The 17,042-nt window shown below is 47.2% G+C and overlaps 1 long non-coding RNA gene and 2 pseudogenes across 1 annotated transcript; 2 read left to right on the top strand and 1 right to left on the bottom strand.

Moving 5' to 3' along the window:
• Window positions 1–500: 500 nt before the first annotated feature.
• On the top strand, window positions 501–11,082 carry LOC102139636 (HLA class II histocompatibility antigen, DP beta 1 chain; annotated as a pseudogene).
• Window positions 2,950–3,729, top strand: LOC141410124 (large ribosomal subunit protein eL32-like; annotated as a pseudogene).
• A 3,834-nt stretch (window positions 11,083–14,916) lies between the features above and the next one.
• LOC141410125 (uncharacterized) lies at window positions 14,917–16,185 on the bottom strand. The gene is made up of 2 exons (XR_012433923.1): window positions 16,039–16,185; window positions 14,917–15,185 (listed from the first exon to the last, which is right to left on the bottom strand). It is a non-coding gene; the product is annotated as an uncharacterized lncRNA (long non-coding RNA).
• Between the last annotated feature and the right edge of the window lie 857 nt (window positions 16,186–17,042).

Here is a 17,042-nt window from a genome sequence, read left to right as displayed (position 1 = left end):
ATCTTAAACACACCTTTGGACAAAGGCAAGACAGACAGACTCCAGGCCTCATCTGAGTTCTGGGATGGGTACTCTAATCCCTCTAAACCATGCCACTGAATGGTCTTTTACACACTGAGATAGCACCCCTTCCACAACAGACCATGTCTTGTGAGTGTGTGAGGTGTGGCAGAATTGGGGAAATGATAATCCCCGTAGATGGGCCAGCAGAATATTTGAGATCACATTCAGAGCAAAGAAAACACATCATCTCCCCAAACCTCATGACTTATCTGACTGCTCAATATGAGTATCACTGTCCTCCCTTTTGTCATCTTAACAGCATCACAGGCTTTATATTTTCAGACCTTTCGCACTAACCGTCTGCCCGGTGAGTGATGACTCATACAAAGCTCAGTGTCCATTGGTTCTTTTCTCAGACCCTGTCCAATCCCAGGGTCACAGAAGACTGCTTGGGTTCATGGTTTCTAATATTTCAGACGAGCTCCCCTTAGTGAGTCCTTCTTTTCCTGACTGCAACTCTTTTCTTCTTGCCATCCTTTTCCACCTCCATGATGGTTCTGCCAGTTTCTGGGGCCCCCCAGACAGTGACTCTGACGGCGTTACTGATGGTGCTGCTCACATCTGTAGTCCAGGGCACGGCCACTCCAGGTAAGAGCAGAGCTGCCATTCCTGGAGGGTCTGGCTCAGGGAACAATTCCTAGGGGACTTTCTCTTTAAGAGACCAGACCCTGAGACAGGCTGCAGGGGCTCCTGCACTAAGCCGGTGTCCTCCCTTCCCAGCTAGAGAATGAGGCTCACCCCCTATAGGATAGGTTGCTACCCTACAGGCCTATTCTTTCTCCAAGGATGTGGGTACAGCAAACAGAGAGAGGTGCCCAGTGGTCAGGATACTTGTCTTTGGGGAAATGGGGCCAAGAGATCCAAGATAACCTTGAACAGACAAGGTTTGCAGGGAGAGAGGTTAGCAAGTGCAGGCTCCTGGGCATTCTCACATCTGCATCCAGTCTGGAGGGGACTCAGGAAAAGAGCCCTTAGCTGGAGTGTCCAGGCTCTGAGGATCATTCTCCAGGTAGGAGCAGGAGCCCACACCCTTTGGACAATTAAGGCAAGATGGGAGGGAGGATTGAGTACGGGTTCTAGCTCCTGAAGGCACTCTCATTAGAGGTACTTCTCCCAGCTTCCCCAGAATGTGGTTAGAGTATTACGGTGGGCTGAGACTTGTAGGAAGAATGTGATGAGGATGTATGGGTGCGTGAAAGAGATTGAGTGTAGATTATCAGACAGCCAAGGAAGCAGTAACAAACGGAAAAACCTTTTCTTCCTGCTGCCTCCCTGTGGCTGGTGTAATGTTATGTCTTCTGTGAGCCATTGTTTTTCTCTCAGGATGCTCTTATCTTACTAGTCCAAATTTACACCAACACCCTAAGAGGAAGGACTGCAAAGTAGGTACCTTAGTTTTCCACTGACTTCCACCTTTCCTGCTTAGATCCTTCCTCCTAGACCCCTCCACACCCCTCATAGGACACACCTAGAAGGTACTGACATCATGTCACCTCCTCACTTTTCAGGATAACAATGTTGGAATCTCCTGAGGACAGCCCCTCAAAGCCATTACCTCAGGTTCATTGTCTGGGAAGGGGAGGAGAACCTGCACTTGTAGTCACAGAGGGGTGCTGAGAACTAACCAGCAGGATGGCTCAGCCCTGGGAACTGGAGAGGGCTGAGGCTAGGGAAAGAGGAGGCTGGAGTAGCTCTGGTGACACTAATCAGTGTCAGGAGGAGGTGAGGGGATGTGGCGCCCCCATCCCATAGGCAGAGCTGTTGTGTGGGATGAGGGGCAGTGTTGGGAGCCACCAAGGAAACCCAGAGATGGGGGAACAGAGAGCAGAAGGGGGCATGTGATGCTGGGCAGTGAACGTGGGGAGGGGCAAAGGCTGGGTTGAGGTTGTTGGGGGAATGAGATGAGGCAGCAGAGCCATGTGACAGGGACTGAGGGTGGGTTACCGGAGCTCCCTGCGTAGAATGAATGTTCAATCAAAACCTGCTGAAGGGAGAGCTGGAGCCATAGGGAAGTGGGCAGAGTGGGTAGGGCTGATTCCACAGTGTACTGCATGCTCCTCCAACTCCACACACATCCCCATCCTCAAACAGCACAAGAAGAAAGGACGGAGGAGCCAAGCTGTGGCTTAAAGGGGTTGGGGGAGAAAAGTTTGGCTGAGACAATCCATAGGGAGCTAGAGGTTTTTAATATATCCTGTTCTGAGTGAGAGATGAATTCATTCAGCTCAGTGGTTTCAAACTGTGCTCTGGGCAACTCAATTGTTAAGGGTTCCACAAACAGGATAAACTTTCTTATATTAAAAACCAAAAGTTTCAAATTACATCATAAAACCCCTCATCGCTTATGTCTACTTGGCAGGTAAAATTCCATTTAAAAAGTTAAATATATTTTTAAAAAATACCTAAGACTGGGTAAACTTTTTTAAAAAAAGAATCAAATGTTGCAAAGAAAAATTTCAAAATTCTTATTCTTGAGTGAAAAATGTTCTTTTACCAGTGAATGAAAAGGAGAAACAAAGACTAACAAATGAAAATGGGAGAATCCACACTCAGAGCAGGGCAGTTAAACAGGGAGGGGCGGATGGGTAGCAGTGGAGGAGGAATCTGGGTTCAAAGGGCTGGGGATGGCTGGGCTTGGGAGTTTAGGAGGTTGGGGCCCAAGGCACCAGGAAAAGGAGCAGGTCAGGATATCCGAGTCAAGACCTGAGATCTCGCCTTAGGAATGACACTGGAGACTAAAGGTGGACTCTGTTGTGCCCCTGAGCCCAGCCCCACTCCATCTACATTATCCTGTGCCACCAGCTGTGCAGCTTCTGTGAGAGGTGTTGTTAATACACTGGAGAAGTTAACTTGCAGAGCATGAAAGAGATGAGCAGAACAACCATAGTAATTTCCCCAATGTGCCCAAGAACAGAGCAGGCCTGAAGAGACTCAAACAGAAACAAACAAGTGCCGTGTCATTGATAATTCTGTGTAGACACACACCTGCCAGACACTGCTCATGGCACTCCCTAGGAAGAACAGCATGTGGGAAGTCTGCCAACATTCTTTATGTAAAAATTACATCAATGCTCTCTTCCTTTATGCTGCCTATGCAGCTGGCAGCCATCTCTTCCTCCACATCATGGCCTCTCTCTAACTCCTCATGAAGCCTAAGATCATCAAAAAGAGGACCAAGAAGTTCATACGGCACCACTCAGACCGATATGTCAAAATTAAGCATAACTGGTGGAAACCCAGAGGTCTTGACAACAGGATTCATAGAAGGTTCAAGGGCTAGCTCTTGATGCCCAACATTGCTTATGGAGGCAAAAAAAAAATAAAAAATGCTTCCAGAAGTTTCTGCTCCACAACGTCAAGGAGCTTGAAGTGCTGCTGATGTGCCACAAATCTTACTGTGCTGAGATGGCTCAGAAAGTTTCCACCAAGAACCACAAACCCATCATGGAAAGAGCCACCCAGCTGGCCATCAGAGTCACCAACCGCAATGCCAGGCTGCTCAGCAAAGAAAATGAGTAGAAAGCTCATGTCCACATTTTGTGTTTAAATAAAACCACAAAAACTGCCAAAAAATTACCTCAATGCCTCTAAACCCAAAGGACTCCACTCCCACAGGTCTCTGGTAGTTGTGGTGATTTTCATTGATTAAGATATTTTCCACATCTTTCGACACCAAGTCTTTCTGCATCCATATTTGAAAATTAACTTTCAGGCTATAGAGTCTCCTTCCTTCCTTCCTTCCTTCCTTCCTTCCTTCCTTCCTTCCTTCTTTCCTTCCTTCCTTCCTTCCTCTCTCTCTCTCTTTCTCTCTCTCTCCCTCCCTCCCTCCTTCTCTCTTTCTCTCTCTCTTTCTTTCTTTCTTCTTTCTTTCTTCCTTTTCCTTCTTTCTTTCTTCTTTCTTTCTTCCTTTTCTTTCTTTCTTTTGACGGAGCCTTGCTCTTTCACTAGGCTGGAGTGCAGTGGCACAATCTCAGCTCACTGCAACATTTGCCTTCCAGGTTCAAGCGATTCCCCTGCCTCAGCCTCCCGAGTAACTGGGACTACAGGCACTCACCACCATGCCCAACTAATTTTTTGTATTTTATTAGAGATGGGGTTTCACCATGTTGACCAGGAAGGTCTTGATCTATTCACCTCATGATCCTCCTGCCTTGGCCTGGTGGCAAGGATAATGGAGATGGAGTGGGGCTGGGCTCAGGGGCACCACAGAGTCCACCTTTAGTCTCCAGTGTCATTCCTAAGGCGAGATCCCAGGTCTTGACTCGGATATCCTGACCTGCTCCTTTTCCTGGTGCTGGGATTACAGGTGTGAGCCACCATGCCCGGCCTAGTCCAGGTCCCCTACCAAAGTTGAAGAAAGTTTTAATGATATATTTCTACATTTCCTAAATGCAAAACAACAGGAGCAGGTTGAGGAATTCTCAAGAAACTGGCAGAGGAAAATCCCTAGCTGTGATAAAGAAAAAGAAGGAAAGGAGGGCTTCCTGGAAGAGGTGACATTTGAGCCAGGACTGATACCAGGATGGAAATGTCAGGCAGGAAGTTGGGTAGGGGGACCTCCACCCTCCATGTCCCCTGCTCCTCCTGCCCCTACTGTTTCTCCCAGCGACCACAGGTGAACCAGCGACCACAGGTGAACCGTCTCCCCCTCCTCCAGCTACCAGCAGAAGGGACTGCCTTCCTCTCAGTGCTGGCCCCTCCCTAGTGATCACTCAGTCCCCCGAGGAGTGAGTCTCATTCTTTTCAGTAAATCCTCTTCCTGCGTAGTGAGAAAACGGAGGCCTGGAGAGGCTCTGCGACGGGCCTAGGACCACAGAACTCGGTACAATGAAAACTCCTATTTTAAAATCCAGTCCTGAGTGGGAAGATTTGGGAAGAATCGTTAATATTGAGACAGAGAGGAAAAAAGAGCGGATTAGGTGAGAGGTGAGAGTACACCTCCCCTCTTCATGGCCTCCTCCTCCCTGCAGAGAATTACGTGTACCAGAGACGGTTTGAATGCTATGCGTTTAACGGGACACAGCGCCTCCTGGACAGATTCATCTACAACCAGGAGGAGTACGTGCGCTTCGACAGCGACCTGGGGGAGTTCCGGGCAGTGACGGAGCTGGGACGGCCTACTGCCGAGTACTGGAACAGACAGGACTCCCTGGAGCAGGAGCGGGCCGAGGTGGACAGGGTGTGCAGACATAACTACGAGCTGGATGAGGCCGTGACCCTGAAGCGCCGAGGTGAGTAAGGGCTTTGGGCTAGGGATCCCAGGGCAGGCATGGCGGCCCAGGCCCAGAGAGCAGGGGCAGCGGGGCCGGCCTAAGGGATCTTAGTGCCAGGCAGAAAGGGGACTTTGGGCTGGGGATTGATGAGGGAGCCCATCTGGAGCATGTCAGGGAAGCGAGCGTGCGGACCTGGACTGGGCTGAGCGTGGAGTGAAGAGGATGGGAGCAGAGAGACCCCCCCCGCGGACTTCATCAGGCCTGGCAGCTGACTGCATGTGGGTGAGAAAAGGAGGCCACAGGAGAGCCTGCAGGGGTGTGGTGTGGAGATGGAGGTGGAGATGGCACAGCAGGCCATGCAGAGTCGAAACCTGCAGGGAGACGGCTGGGTTTGAGGTGCTTGAGGGGCCAGATGGATGGTCTGATGGGCAGGTGGAGAGAAGGGTCTGCAGCTGGGGAGGGGCCTGGGCTACAGGAGACCTCCCAGGGAGAGGGGACCCAGGGGGAAGAGCAAAGGACTGGATCCTGGGAACTGGACAGTTGTGATTTGGCCAACAGAGAAAAGCCAGTGAAGGAGACAAAAAACCAAAGTGCAGCGTGAGGAGAGGCCCGCAGAGAAAAGTCCTGGAGGCTGAGGGGAGGGGAGGCCCGCAGAGAAGAGTCCTGGAGGCTGAGGGGAGGGGAGGCCCGCAGAGAAGAGTCCTGGAGGCTGAGGGGAGGGGAGGCCCTCAGAGAGGAGTCCTGGAGGCTGAGGGGAGGGGAGGCCCGCAGAGAAGAGTCCTGGAGGCTGAGGGGAGGACAGACCCACAAAAAAAGATTCCTGGAAGCTGAGGGAGGGGACCTCAGCAGCACAGTGGACAGAGGTGCCAGTGACTTCGGAAGGTCAGAAAACAGAAGATGGAAAGTGGGTTTGGAAACCAGGGAGACCTGGGGAGAGCAGGTTGCCTGTAGCAGTGGAAGCTGGAATGGGAGGGGGTGGATGAGGCTGAGTTGGCGCATCCTCCTCCGGGCTGAGATGGATTTTACTTGTTGTGGGTTCCCCATGGCTGGCACAGGGCAGTATCTGAGCTCATTCATCTTTTCCTTCAGGAAGTCTGGGTGTAAAGGGATGGAGAGAGGTGAGGTGTGTGCAGTAAGAGGATTTCTCAAGGATGGGACAAGAGGGCCTTGGAGCTTTGGCTTCCTCCTGTGAACTTGTGGAGTGGGGAGCATGGTGCACCAACCTGAGGGACCTGAGGGAGCAGCATCAGGGCATGGGGGTGAGCCCTGGACCTTTGTCCTTGAGAGAGAAAAAAATAAAGGGAGGAGGAGAAAGCTGGGGAGGTCACACCTTTGATTTCCTTGTTCCTGGAAAGTGGAAGGAAGTGCACCTGCTAGGAGTGAGAAGGTGGACACACTGGGTGGGGATGAGGTGAGTGACATGAGTTTAGGCAAGTTGCTGAGGTAATTAGTTGAGAGAGGTGTTCAAATAAAAGCAATGCAATTACTTAATAATTGTTCAAATAAAAGTAATGCCAGCCTAAGGAGTGTGGGTTTCTCCTTTAGGCCCGCAGGTCCCCAACCTCACTCCTCCAAAGACTGTCCTGGAGATCCTCTGTGATGCACAGATCCCCAGACTCACTGCCCCCAGAGTCAGATTCCCTGGGTGGGGAGGTCTGGAGGTCAAAGTTTGTAATCAGCTCCTAGAGGTTCCCATGTAGCCATATAAGTATTGTCAGAACACTGAAGATATTTGAAAGATGAAAAAGAGAAGGTTGGAGCTGTGTCTTCAGAACACAGCTAAGGGTGTTAGGTGGAGGAGGGACCAGAGGCAGGGAGATGAGGTAGGAAACTGCTATTATTGTCTGGGAAATTGCAATGAAGGCATGAATTAGAACAGGGAAAACACAGAGGCAGGGGAGAGGTGGAATGGGGAAGAAAGGAGTTGTGACAATTCCAATGTGGATGCCCACCCAAATCTAGAAGTAATTGAGCAAATGTTTTCTGGGCATTAGAGAAAGCAACTAGAACAAACAGGAATCCTTCCCCTGGTGAAATGTATTTGTACTGGGTCAGAAATGAGGCCATTGGGTATCAGGCCTTAGCTCCAGCGCCCCCTGGGGGTCTCTGATGTGCTCCAGGCTGACCAACTCCTGACAAAGAATACTGAGCAAGATGCCTCTCATGGAAAGTTCTGGGACCTTAAAACAGACACTCAAGTATTCCCCTTGATTTCATGGTTCCCAGGAGCTCTGTGGGGAAGAAATTGTACGTAATTCACAACTGAGATTTTGACATGGGTTGAATAGTTTAATGGATGTTGAGTTTACAGAGGTGATGATGTAGTAAGACACAGGTGCCCCTGAAATAAACTCACATTGAGGGAAGAGACTGGCAATGTGGATCAGTCCATAGACAAGGCAAAGATATCATAGGGAGTAAGGGTTGTGGGTCAGTTCAAGATGGTGCTTTTACCTGGCCCGGCCTCATGTCAGGGTATTTGTGTTCTCCAGGAAGTAGAAAGGAAAGAACTGTGTGATTAGGGACCTGGAAGACTGATTTGAGACATTCCTCTGAATGAGCTGTTCTCTAGAGGCAGTTGACCCTTTTCTGTGTTTGTTTTTTGTTTTTTGTGTTTGTGTTTGTTTTCGAGAGAGGTTCTCGCGCTGTCTCCCAGGCAGGAGTGCTGTGGCACCATCATGGCTGACTGCAGCCTCAGCCTCCAGGTTCAAGTGACCCTCCTGCCTCGGCCTGCCATGTAGCTAGAACTACAGATACATGTACCACCGTATCCAGCTAAATTGTTTTCTTTTTAGAGATGGGATCTCACTATATTACCCAGGCTGGTCTCGAACCCCTGGGCTCAAGTGCTCCTCACACCTCAGTCTCCCAAAGTGCTAAGATTATGGGCATGACCACCCTGCCTGCCTTTTTGTGCCTTCTGAGGAGGAAAAAGGTACTGGTGGCAGAGAGCCAAAAGAAAAGCTGCAGGTGGCAGTGTGGAAATTGACCTGTGAACAACAGAACAAGCTGGGGTACAAATCCAGAAATGCAGAGGGGGGCAATACCTGGTCATCTGTGAAACCTTCACGGGACCTGAAGACACAGCACAGAGGAAGAACTTGGAAAGGACGGGATTTCTACTACTCAAACATGTAGGGGCTCAGGATATTGCATAAATGCGAAGATTTTGAATATTTGTAGGTGAGGTCAAAAAATACATAGGTTATTTGCAGAATAAGACATGTCAAGCTCTCTTTGTTTTCTTTGTATTTTCATGAAATAAAGTTACTGGATTAATAGGCCACCATAATGCCATTGTCTGTGTATTTTAATTTCAAGATATTATTTGGGTAAATTTTACATCATTTGTATCAAGACAGAACTTTGAAAAGATAGGAATTTTCGCATTTGATTAAATATTTTTTGCCCAAATTGTTTTTAGTTAAAATTTCTCCTAAATGTACTACAGAGTGCTACCTCTGAATCCCCACCATTCCCCTATATACTTATTATTTATTATTTTATTCAAGATCATGCATGCTCTACTTGAAGGTCTATTTCTATCTTTTCAGTGTCATCCTTACCCACTAGCCTAATCACACTATTCCTATTTTCAACATCTAGGAATCAATTGCATAGTAAACATGCCTAAGAAATAATAATCTGGCCAGAGGCAGTGGCTCAGGCCTGTGATCCCAGCACTTTGGGAGGGCGAGCGGGCAGATCACTTGATGTCAGGAGTTGGAGACAAGCCCGGCCAACATGGTGAAACCCTGCCACTACTGAAAATACAAAAAATTTGCTGGGTGTGGTGGCAGGCACCTATAATCCCAAGTACTCGGGAGGCTGAAGCAGGAGAATCCCTTGAACCCGGGAGGCTAAGACTGCAGTGAGCCAATATTGCACCACTGCACTCCAGACTGGGCAACAGAGCGAGACTTGGTCTGAAAGAAAAAAAGAAAGAAAGAATAATCTCAAATGCTGTCCCACTTTTTTCTTCCCCATCCCTAGTCCAGCCGAGGGTGAACGTCTCCCCCTCCAAGAAGGGGCCCTTACAGCACCACAACCTGCTCGTCTGCCATGTGACAGATTTCTACCCAGGCAGCATTCAAGTCCGGTGGTTCCTGAATGGACAGGAGGAAACAGCTGGGGTCGTGTCCACCAACCTGATCCGTAATGGAGACTGGACCTTCCAGATCCTGGTGATGCTGGAAATGACCCCCCAGCAGGGAGACGTCTACACCTGCCAAGTGGAGCACCCCAGCCTGGACAGTCCTGTCACTATGGAGTGGAGTGAGTTAGTCTCTGATGACCCTCCTAGACCCCACCTCTGAAGAGTAGGTGACTCTCTGGCTCTGAGGTCCACTCATCCTGTCTTCTGCATCTATACCCTGGGGCCATGTCCAACCCCATCTTTCTTCCATACCAGCTCCTGAGCATAGTTTTAAGCTGGGGAAATGGAGATTTCCTGACCCTGGCCTAGGGGTCCTGAGGATTCATAGTTCTCCTCCTTGTCAGAAAATCTAGGGACACAGACACCTTCCTGAACTGACCTCACACATGGGAACTGTTCTCCTTCTTCAGCATTGTAGCCTCTTCTCAGGCATTTTTGAGAGGCAACTTCCAGAATCAGCATTTCCCACCTTGTTAAGGTCACACCCTCTGTTCCAGACATGAGGGTGGCTCTTTCTGAATTTCCTCTTAGGCAAGCTTTCCCCCCCATACTGTCCTCATCCTGATATTCTGCATCAGGCTCCAGAATCTCAGACAGGACATGAATAGGGGCACAGCTGGTGGAGGTGACACTAAACCTGGGTCTGTCCTTCCCAGAGGCACAGTCTGATTCTGCCCGGAGTAAGACGCTGACGGGAGCCGGGGGCTTCGTGCTGGGGCTCATCACCTGTGGAGTGGGCATCTTCATGCACAGGAGGAGCAAGAAAGGTGAGAAGGACTGCAGGGTGAGCGGGACTTACCTTCCCTGGCATATTCACACTTACTCCATGATGAGGGGTTCAGACAGAAAAGAAATGCCAGGAAGATGCAGAGGCCACTGAAATCAGATAGAGAACAAACGTGATCTATATGGAGAGAGGTATCCCAGGCTGGAATCTTAATGCAGCCAGATGCATGAGGTCCCAGGTACTCAGGCTCCTGCGGGGCATCCATTGAGTGATGGCCAATGGAATTTGGTGGGATGGAAATGTTTCTCGAATTATCTGAGGTGGTTTCAATGACTGAATACATAACCTTTTCTCTTTCATTTCAGTTCAACGAGGATCTGCATAAACAGGTAATATTCCTGCTTTGATTTACTTGTGGGGTGGGTTACAGGAGGATGTGAGTCCTTTCTGTGCAATGTGGCACTGAGGCTCCTCTAGGAAAAGAATCTCAGGCCTGAACCCCTCTTTCAACCTCAGCTCTCAGGTGAGTGGGGAAAGAGCATTGCATGGCTCCATTGCTGAAGGAAGCAGAAATCAACTCTGTTCTTTATCAGCCTGAGACTCAGCCTCTCACCATGATTTTTCTCTCCTGGGACTTAAAGAAAGGAGGCCCGCAACCTGGGATAACTTTGTCTTTTACCCCCACAGCATTCCTGACCTCATCAAAAGGACTAATGTGCCTTGGAACAAGCATTTTCTGTGTTTCGTTAGCACCACTGACTGGTACCGGGGCAGACCCCCAGCTTCCCAAAGGATGCAGCTGCCCAGAAGTTGCTCTGAAGCCAGTTTCTGTCATTCAGCTCTTTGATTTGATGCACAGTTTCTTGAACTGGGCCTCCAACCATGTTCCCTTCTTCTCAGTGCCATAAATAATCAAAATCCAACATGAGTGTTTATTTTCTTTTAAAAATATGCACCAAATATGCACCTCTCATCACTTTTGTTTAAGGGTTTTAGTAAACAGTAGGAGTTAAAGCAGTTCATTTTGGTTTACACGTAGGAAAGAAGAAAACCGTGAAAATGGGGATATGTTAACTATTGTATAGTGTGTCCTGTTAGACATGGCACTCTTCTGAATTTACTGGATTTAAGTGAGCTGCCCCCAAATCGAGTTTAGTGCCTTCATCCATTTAGATCTCAGACCCCTATTCTTAGCTATTCCATGGTGAACAGACTGCAAATCTGCCTGTTAGGACCCATATTCACACAGCTCTGATCCAACATAGAACTTACTGAGAGCACGTTTTATCATTAGCATTAAGAAATTAAATAAACATCAGAATTTAAAATTATAAATATAATCTAATACCCTTTAAACATTTTTTTCACATGCCATCACAAATACTCCTTAACCAAATCTAGCTTGGCCTTTCGAATGCATCAAGTAGACGTGATTTATCCTCTAAGTCTGCATTCATCCACCAGCCTCGGCCTCCTGCCTTCATTTTCATACAGACAGAAACGCCTCCCCATTGGGAAAAGAGCAAAGCAATATGTGTAGCACTCTTCTTCAAACACTGGTCATTTTTTCTTTCTTTTTTTTTTTTCAATCCAACATCATTCTGTGTTTTTCGCCTCATATTGACACCTTTCAGTCAAGGTAGAAGACATGTTTGGTGTAAGCTTTCCTTTTCGTGTAGAGGATGGATTCTTCACTCCTGATACACATAATGAGTGCTCAGCAGCTCTCTGACACATCCAGTTGATGCCTTCCCTCTCCCTGGCTTCTTACAAGCTTCTTCTGGGCCTTGTGTGTCCCTGGGCGCCTGTCTATGGACGATTCCCACAAGCTACTGTGCTTCTTTCTCCCACCTCCCCTTGCAAATAATGCCCTGCATCTGGGGACCAGCTTCCTCCAATTCCAAGAGAAGTGGGGCTGAAGGTACAGATTGGACGTCACTGGCACAGATATAAGTAAATATAGCTAGAGTCTGCAGAGAGGATCACAAGGTGAGGGAGTCAGGAAAGAGAAGCCACCCACAAGGAAAACCAATCATGTCTCGTAGAGTCTTCTTAACCTAGGGAATAGGACACAATCAGTTTTTCTTTTTAAAACATCCATATCACTAATCAGCCTCATTTTCTCAAAAATTATACAGGAAAATGCTGCTGCCTTGTTTTTGTGTAGTAATTTCAGCTATCACATGATGAGGTAATGAGGACAATATATAGTAAATAAATGAGGACCCTTTATCTGTCTTATTTTCCCTTTTAGCTTCACAGCCAACTTGGGAGAAACCTATGCAGCAGAAAATTAATATGATTTTAATCCAGGGATTCAACGATGGAAGGAGGTCATGAGAATTGCAGAAAGTCTTCAAATCGAGATCACTGTGAAATCCTCAGACCCAGAGCAAATAAATCCTACCCTCAGAGCCACAGAACAGTCAACATTACAAACCATATCCCATCAGAGTCATTCTGCTCCATGCTTGTCACCTGTACCCACATTATAGGTTAGGGCAGTACCCAGAGTGGAGTGAACAATCTCTGGACTAACACCTGGCAGGATCAGAAGCTGAGGGATCTGCACCCACATTGCAGGAACAGGATATGTGCTCCTAGGGAATTGAGGGTATAAGGAGATGAGGAAATGCCCTGCAGTCATGGAAAGATAGTGTAACACATGTCTCACTCTGACATATGCTGGTATTTATGAAACTCTGGGATTTCTAAGGAAGGATGCAGTGCAGAGAGAGGTCCCAGAGGAGACAAGAGCTGAGAGACCATCCAAACTGGGGACCACCTTGTCACTACACTTCACATTTTCTATATTTATAGAGTTTTCTAAATTTCAGGCCCTTTGCTGAGTGCTATGTGCAGAAAGATCAAAGGCAGCCAGGAGGCAGAGGAGTCTTGAGGTACATCAGTCATTGGGGTTGAAAAGCAGAGATTCAAAGGAAAGCTGGGACTGGAGCTTTAAAGGAGAGCTGAAGCTAGTGACTCCCCCATGTCAGCCTCTGACTCAGAAACATTGACACCTGCAGTAGAACAAACCCAACGGGCTTAGGACTCCCAGCTGAGTGTTGTACCTCCCATCCCTTTCCACCTGGTCCCTTCATTTTCTACCCCTCACAGTCCCCTAAGGAGAAGGTGGTCCACCCAACAGATGCTGCTGCCTCAGGTAGTGATCAAGGGGTACCCTAAGAAGAAGTCATTTCACCCTCTCTTTGTCCCCATTTGTCAAGCAGCAGTGAGGCCAAGTCAGGGGATGGTGAAAGAGGCAGGAGGTGGGAGTTAGGCATTGGCTGTGAAGATGCTCTTTAAAGGGGTTCCAATAACCACTTGCTACCAGGCCAGTGAACACTTGCCATAGTTGACGTCTTTACAGCATGTCACATTCTAAACTGTCCCTGAAATTCCTGTGCACTTGGCTTATGGGATGAAACATCCTCCTAGTCCTCTTGTCCCTCAGTTTATTTGAAGTCTCATTGAGCACCTTCCCTTCAACTCCTTTTACACAGTAAGAATAGGATCAGCTGTGCTAAAGTAACAAATACCCAGATATCCAGGTTTGGCTCATGCTACACATCCAAAGTAAGTCATCCAGGAAGCTCTGCTCATCATCTTACTCAGGAAGCCAGGCTGACAGGTTTTCTCCTGCACCTCTGCTCCCAGAACCTCCCCAGAAGAATGAAGGGAACCTAAGAAATCATTCACTGGCTCTTAATGATCCCTCCTAGAAAGAAAACACTTCTCGCATCTCATTTTCCAATGTAAATCACATGGCTGCAACTAACTTCAAATGAGTGGGAATCCTTGAAGGTGGAAAACATTTAAGCAGTACATATTAAATAAATAATAAAATACTTCTACAAGAGATATTTATGGAAGACCTACTGTGTACCAGGAGCAATGCTAGGCATTATGGATATCAGTAGCCTTTGGCTCCTGAAAAGTTTACAAACTACCTGCTGGCCTAAGGAAAGGCACAGGGATACTGGCAACAGTCTATTTCTTCACCCAGGTGCTAGTTACATGAGTGCTTGTGGTGATAATCATTCAACGTACATTCTATTGGTTTGTGTGCTTCTTCCAAATGTCCCCTAGTTCACAATAAAAGGGCTTAAATAGAGAAGTAAAGGAGAATTTGGGAATTTGAAGCAAAAGCAAGAAGCCAACGAATCAAGCACAACTACTGAGCTTTGATAAAGATTGGAATAAGAAACATAAAAAATGAGATAACAAATAGGACTTTTGCAACTGAAGTGTAATTAATAAGCAAAAAGTCAGGCTGAGAAACTGCCCAAGGAAAATGTGATGGAGCAAACAATAGAAAATGTAAAGGAAAAGTGAAGAGAAATGAAGGATGGAAACAGACATCTGACATCTTGATAATTAGACATCTAGAAAGTCAGGGAAATAGTGGAGGGAGAGGAAATAACTGAAAACATAATAGATGTTTAGTCTTTATAGAAAGATGAAATAAGTTCATTCAAAATGCTGCATAGAATGTCAGACTATTTGTTAAACAATTTTGTTAGAGTGAAATGACTGAAAACAAACGAGATAATTATGTGAATTAAGAGGATGGAAAAGTAGAAAAACAGCAAAAAGAAAATACACGTAAGCAATAAGGACAAAAGCTGAATTCAATGAAATATAAAAATAGGGAGACAAACAAAATCAAATTTTGAGGCAATGAAAACTTAATGAGACCTCTGGCAAGACTCCTAAGGAAAATACAGGAGATTCAGAATGAAAAGGGGGAATGACTGTTTGTACACACATTTTAAAATGTGAAATCTTACAACCCACTCTATATGTATAAATTTGAAAATTTAGATAAAATGAATACATTTTTAGAAAGATATAAAGGTCAAAATGACAGGAAGAAATAGAAAACTAAAATAGAGTAGAGAATATCAAAGAAATTGTCATGGGAAGCAAAGAATCGCCTTCCAAAAGGCCCTGTCCTGATCATATTGCCGTTAGGGGCATCCTCCCACATTTCCAGGAGCAGATTATGCCTCTTACATGTGTGATTCTAGAAAACAGAATGGAACAGCATTTTTGAGATCATTTTATGAGGTTGGTTCATTCATATTTCCAGAGCCAGTCACTGAATCTAACAGTACATTATAAAAACAATCAGTTTTGACCAATTTAGATTTATTCTAGGAATGCAATGATCCTTCAGTGTCAGAAAATATATAATGTGGTTAACACATTAGTGGACTCCACAAAATTCACATTAATTTAAACTGAATTCAGCTCAAGACATAGACAGAATTTAATCAATTTCATGATGTGTTAAAGATAGTGAACCAAAAATCTATAGCTTATATATTTCAAAGAAATGAGGTGGATTCCCTGTGAGATTGTGCAAAAGATAGGATGTCCTTCGTTGCTGGAAATGTTTAACATGGCATTGGAAGTTCTGAACATCCCTCTGCGGGCAGAAGTAAATTAAGGCTGTGTAAAATGGAGGAAGACAGATTGTGGGTGCAGATGAAATAATCTAATACTGGACAAGACTGCAGCCACTGCTGGCCCAAAGCCTGGGTTTAAATCCAAGCTTTGCACTTTGAAGTTGTGTGGCCTTCACCTCCCCCCGTGTCTGATTCCCCCTCTGTAACATGAAATAAATAAGAACCAACCTCCACGTGTAAATAAGTGAACACATGAGAAGCACTTAGAATAGTGCCTGGAACACAGTAAGCAACTCAACGAATGTCATTTATCATTACATTTGTTAGTGTTTTCATCCAGCCCAATGGCACTAAAACATCAGTGCTCAAAGAGCCCCTGATAAAGTGTTTCTCTTTCCCATTCTTCACCCCTAACTTTTTATCTCGTCTATTCCACTGTGTCCCTAATGCACCTCTAGGAAGACTCACAGGAGCCCCTGGACCCAGGGACGCTGTCAGATCGCTTGGTCTTTGAGACGATGGTGCCATTGAGGATCTCCACCAGGCCCACCAGCAGGCCGAGGGCACAGACCAGCATCTCCATGGTCTCAGGCACCTGGATTAGTTCCTGGACCTCTGGGCCACCAAGGGAAGACAGAGTAATAAGGTACAGAGAGCAGAGGCTGGCCTTGGGTGTGGGAGGTGTTGGGTATTTGAAATTATGAGATGGTGAAATTTGGATAAAGTGACCATAAAACATAGGATTGAGGAAAGCAGGTGCTGAGGGGTGATGGGTCCAGGAAATAAAGGTGGTGCCAATGCCGTGATGGCAGAGGGAGGGCACCCCATACCCCAGTGCCTGAGGAGAGGCTGGTGCAGGCACCAGTGCTCCCCCTGGAGGTCACAGGTGTCCTCGGCCGTGGGAAGGAGGATCAGGTAGTGGAACCTGTAGAAACTGAGTTTCTTGCTGGGCAGGAAGATGGTCTCTGCAATACCCTCAATGACTGACTCCATTGTGCAGCCACGTGATGTTCAGCGCCGGCAGGAAGAACTTATCAACATGGCAGATGAGGGTGTGGGGCTGGCCCAGCGCCACAGGCTCCTTAGGAAAGACAGTCACATCGGGGGGTTCCAAAAGGGGATAGAACCCAAGGAGCCTACCGCCATTGACTGAGTCTCAAAGGTTCCACCACCCCAAGCCCTATATTCACCAGATTAGGGGCCACCTCTCCCAGGCCCATCCTCCTGCTCCCCCAGGGATCCCGGGCAGGGTCACAGCCTCTCATGCTCCTGACCTGGGCCCCTCAGCCCAGCCTTTCTCTTGAGTAAGAAGAAAACACCTCCCCCTCTGCTGTCCTAAGAGCCCAGCTGTGTGGACCCAACGCTGCTCGCTCTCAGGGAAGGGGCTCATTCATGAGTGGGCAGCATGGCCTGTAGTTCTCTGTGTGGCAGAGAGGCCCTCCCATCCCTCCAGCTGGACTGTAGAGGAACAG

The sequence above is a fragment of the Macaca fascicularis genome, chromosome 4 (assembly GCF_037993035.2).
Source record: "Macaca fascicularis isolate 582-1 chromosome 4, T2T-MFA8v1.1".
NCBI lineage: Eukaryota > Metazoa > Chordata > Mammalia > Primates > Cercopithecidae > Macaca > Macaca fascicularis.
Note: the sequence above shows the minus strand (reverse complement) of the source record. Positions and strands in the feature narration are given on the sequence as shown.